Source organism: Chenopodium quinoa, unplaced genomic scaffold, assembly GCF_001683475.1.
Source record: "Chenopodium quinoa cultivar QQ74 unplaced genomic scaffold, ASM168347v1, whole genome shotgun sequence".
NCBI lineage: Eukaryota > Viridiplantae > Streptophyta > Magnoliopsida > Caryophyllales > Amaranthaceae > Chenopodium > Chenopodium quinoa.
Window position 1 is genome coordinate 941,435 of NW_018744041.1, and position 5,540 is coordinate 946,974.

Consider the following 5,540-nt stretch of genomic DNA (forward strand, 5'->3'; position numbering starts at 1 on the left):
TACATTAGTCCTATAATAACTCTTTTTAAATTCCTATCCTTTCTTCAAACGCATTAGGAATTCCCCTCATGCAAAGGGTTTCACAATATATCCTCTTTTTCTTCCCTTATAACCTTATTTACGTAGTACAAAAAAAGAAGTAACAATGATACTAATACCAAGTAAAAGAATTAGTGGTGTTTACCGTTTTATCACAAATAGTACAAATTTACTTTTTAATTGGCATATTTCGCTTATCAAAGGAGATAAACCGAAATTTAAGGCCTATTCTGATTTACAGAATTGGACTGAACTGATTGTAGCTAAACTAATTTGAACTGAATTGAAATTAAGCTAATAGAATAAAACCTTACTAGAAGAATAAGGGTCTGTTCTCATTGACTGAACTCAGCTGAACTGAACTGAACTCAGCTGAACTGAACTGAACTGGATATTTTATAAGAGAAGGAAATTAGGAGTTGAACTGAACTAAACTGGACTGAGCTGAGCTGAACTGAATTGAACTGGACTAAATTTCAACGTAAGAGAACAGGCCCTAAGTCAAAAAAAAAAAATAAAAAAAAAAAAAATAAAATCAAACCTTAAAAGTTCATGTTGATTGGTTAATCACAAGCCACGTCAATTCATTCCTACAAACTCCATAATCCACAAAAAAACACAAAAAAACAAAAAAAAATGCTTGAAAAAACATCTCTAACAACCTCATCCACTTCCTTCCTTCACTGAAAACCCACCAAAACCATGTCAATCTCCGCCGCAACCACCGCCTCTCTCTCTCCTCCCTCAACCACCAAACACCACCACCTTCTTCCTCTTCCTTCAAAACCCACTTCCCTCTCAACCCGGCCCATGACCCGGCCCAAAACCCGAATCCAAGTCTCCTCCTCTCCAACCAATAAACCCATTACTGACCCCACCTCAAAAACCACCCAAGAAACCATCTTTTTTGATGGAGGTGCTCACTATGGTGACTTACTCGCAAATCTTGTTCTGGGTTTTACTCTGTTTTGGCTTCCCTTAACAGTAGCAGCAGTTTCAAGGGCATTTTTTTCTGAGGTACAGGTTTACAAATTTAAGGGTAACTGTAATTTCTGGGTTAACTGGAGATGATAGGAGTGATTTCTCTTATAATGTGATTAAGGATGTTCAGGTTGTTCCTAGGTTTATTGGGGAATGGGGTGATATTATTATTACCTTAAAAGATGGGACTAAAGTTGATTTAAGGAGTGTTCCTAAATTTAGGGAAATTGCTAAGTATTGTCTTTCTAAGGCTCAGAAGCCTGTTGTTCTTAAAGAAACTGGTACTAAAGGGTTTTGATTGCTTTGTATTCATTGGACTGATTCAGGGAAATGAGGAGGTATGTAAATTTTTTGATTTTGGAGGTTTTATATCATGTTTTACTGGTTAATTGTTAGCAAATATACTGTAATTTTGTTGTGAATTGAAAGAAATTTGAATAGATTTTGGTATATATGGATCAATTTGGTCTAAATATGTTGTTTAATGTGCAATCGGTTTGGTTTTCTTGATTGTTTAATGCAAATTTTAATTTTGATATGTTGGATGATGGGTTTTAAAATTGGGTTGTACTTTGATGAACTATGAGTATCTTTGGTTGAACTCATTACCCCCCTACATGGCTAAGTCTCGTTTGGTAAGTGGTAATAAATGGCGCGATAATGTAATGGATAGAGTATATATTTGTAAGAATAACAATGTCTACTACCATGGTAATGCTATTTCACTCCAAATTTATAAGAATGCTGTGTGGCAATAGACATTTATGAAGAATACACAAGTTTTGGAATGAGATTACAATGGACATTAGGATATTACCTTGCTTGTCAAATCACACTTACTTTCATTCCCATTACCATGGTATACAACCAGCTACTAATTGGTTCGTATATGTTACTTTGTATTATTGAAATGGTAGAGCTTGGTTTGAGTTAATAAAATTTCAGCCACCTTTGCCTTTTAAACATGTTTTTGAAGAAATTGCTCTATTGAATCAGTGTAAGATTTTTACTTAGTGTGGGAATTAAGGCATTAGCTTTAAGCATTATTTAAAATTTTAGACTGTCCTTTTGTTTTTGGTTGGTAGATTGCCAAATGACTAATGAAATTGTATTGCTATTTAAAATTGTTTCTCTATATCATCAAAACTAGCAATCTAGAATATCACAAAGGTATAGTTCATTTCCTGTACAACCTATTGTGAGTTATGCACCTTTGCAACATCGAACCATAACATGAATGATCATACGTATGTGTGTTTCATGGTTGTTGGAGACTTTGCAGAAACTGCAAATCATTGAGTGTAGCTTATCTTAAGAATCGTTAGTGGGAGTTTCTGGCTGTAGTTTATTTAGAAGTCAATAGTGGAAAGTTTTCTCTACTCCTTGTATATGGAAGATGAGCTTTTGTATTGCGTGTTTGATGGACTTGTAGCAACTGGATTATGTTGAATGTAGCTTAACCTGAGAATCGTAAGTTGGGGTTTCTGGCTGTAGTTTATTTAGAATAATGGAAAACTTCCTATTGTGGAAAACGGATACAAAGACAGCTGGTATGAAGTCTGATGCAAATTGTTGAATAAGGGAAGTTAGCATCAACTCTTTTTGGTGCAATGGAGGGTAGATCATGGGGTTTCTGGCTGTAGTTTATTTAGAACAATCGTCCTGCACATTTGCAAGTCTAATCACTCACAATATTAAGCAGCAACCACAATTCGATACAAATGAACAGATTACAGATGAAATGGTGTCTCATCTCTAAATTTTGCAACATTATGATCCTACTTAAACATCTGAAGCATGTAATTATTTGCTGTCAATTTTTCATAGTAGTCTAGTAATGGTTGTTGAGCGACTGAAACACTAACTTAGCCTATAGCTTGAGAAGATCCATTCTTCGGAATAAGCTAGAATAATGTTACTAGAACACTGGTTTGCGCCCAAGCCCCAATTGCTAGGTTTAGTCTATCATACGTGCCAGACTATATATGATCCGGCATGAGATGCTTGAGATGAATTAAAGTCCGAGTAACATAACTTGTGGGAAACACTTAATGGATTAAATTCACTATCATAAAATCACAAATGCAGAGGATGTTCTTGAGTGATACAAGAGTAGGTGCTAAATTTCGAAACAATATGAAATGGGTCTGGGCAACACGAACAAGGAGGAGGAGAGTTTGATCCACAAACAAGGCTTTGGAGCTTCCATACTAAAACCAATTGGCAATAGTAGGAGGTACTCCTCTACTTTATAAAGTGAAATCATCTCTTCTTTTTCTCCAATGTGGAACACTTATAAGTGGGCTACAATGGGTTTCAACAGTAGATTTTATGGAAACATTCAACAGACAATTTTAGTAATTCAAACTTCAAAGGCCTAAAGTTCCATGAGATTCTATGGACTAGTTGACACACTTTTGATTTGTTGGGGTAGAAAGTAGAATTGCAACTGGAACTCAGTCTAATGGGCTGGGCCATAATTGCTAGCCAAACTGGTGTCAAAAATTTGGGAATTTTGTCATTCTTGATACTATGGCCCCCAAACTATAACTAATTTCAAAATATAATGAAGTGTTATCTAGACCTGAAACCTATCTGAAAATTTAAATTCTTGAACACAGTTTTATCCCTAAACTAGCTTTTGATCTCGGGCGATATACCAAGTTATTGGACGGAAAATAGTCTGATCTTATGAGCAACATTGATGTATGTATCTATTTCTTTCAATTATTGAAGTTGTTATACTTAGTTTGGAAATGAGATAACATACAATTACATATTCAATAGTTATTCTATTTTTTTTATTCAAATTTAGAGATTGCATGTGCGGAACCTGATCTATAATGATCATATATCTAATTTTTTAAATATAGATGCATGATTCGGAATTAGGGGATGATACCACATGGCAACTAAATTTACTCGATAACACATTTTAATATATTAGTATAGGTAGATAACATAAATTTAACCAACGGGAATCCAATCTAGCCGACCGCTTTGACAGGTCAAGTTCTAAGACTGCTTACTACAGCTGAACCTTTGTGGTTCCACCATTCAGCTGTTGTAACTAGTGATTGTAATGTGATTCTGCAGTTTCTGTTTATAAATGCTACTTTTGTATTTCATAAGTACAGATTAACACTCATTAGTAGCATCTTTCATCAAGCGTTGTCATAGCAATCCTGTTTTAGAGCTTTGGAGAAAATCATTATCAGGTGTTAAAGCTGTTTGGTTAAAAATGTTTAATATTGTTTATATCAAAATCAAATTTTATCCTTAAACGGTAAACACAGTAGTCATGATGTAAGGATCTTTTACTTCCTAAAATTGACAAATTTGCTGTTCAAATTTCAGTCAAAGTATTACAATTAAGGAAGGTAATCATTTAACTTGGAGCCTCTAAATATGATTAATTTTTAGTTAAGTTGTTTTATTTACCCTTCTTGATCATTAAAACATGTTTTGGTTTGAATGTTGGTAAATTATTACTTGTATTCCATTTACTTGCACTTTTGATCTTCCATTGATTCTGCATAAGCGCCTCACCCTCATCCCAATTCAATTTTATGATTTGTAGTTTATAGGATGCTACTAGATGGCCATGCAACGATTTATATTTTATTCTTTTCGGCCAGAATTAGTTGTCACGTTATTATTTTTGTAAGGATATGACATGATTGTACAAACATATGTAGACTTTCAATGTATTTGAATAGAAAGAACATATGAAAGTATTTTTGTGATCGTTGTTTTCAAAATGAATGATAAGTGATCCCCCCTCAACGTCTCTTTTGTGAGCCCTGCTTCCACAAACATGACATGATGGATGCTGCTTGAGGATAATGCTAGATTATACATTCAGAAAGAGAATGATTAGATTATGGGGATGGCCAAGTTTGGCCTCCCTTCTTGATCATGTCATGTGATTATATTACATAATCTTTATAAACAATCACACATATATAATATATATACATACATACTATATTCTCCTAAATTAAATAATACTGATCACACCATATACTATAAGGATTAGTACATAGTGTATTATTCTTGTCCTTTTTAAAGATATTTTATATGATTACACATCTTATTTTTGTATTTTATGCTAATAATAACTATTTATTTTTTTCATATGGGACCTTATTATGGTAGCACCATATATTATAAAGATATAAAATAGATACCCTTAACCCCCCTTAAGGCCTAAGCTATAATTTTGTCAGTGTTTCAAAAGCTGAGGAGGGTATGGCCTCTATGCATCAGGGTCATGCCCCATATAATTTGGGATAGTCCATCAATTGCTACCCCCCTTCTCTTGCAAATTGGCAAAGATGAAAAGGGAAAGACATAACTAATACACTGTACAAATTGAGTAATGGACCAACCCTTAATTTTTTTTAATTTTCTCGTTTTTTTTTCTCTAACACTGTCTTATAACACGCACTTTGAGAAACTAATTAGAGTAGTAAAGTAGATAAACAATTATGTCAAACTAAACACATGTAAGAAATACG

General features: G+C 33.8%; 1 pseudogene; it reads left to right on the top strand.

Moving 5' to 3' along the window:
* The first annotated feature begins 655 nt into the window (after positions 1-655).
* LOC110690420 lies at positions 656-1,512 on the top strand (annotated as a pseudogene).
* The last annotated feature ends 4,028 nt before the right edge of the window (positions 1,513-5,540 follow it).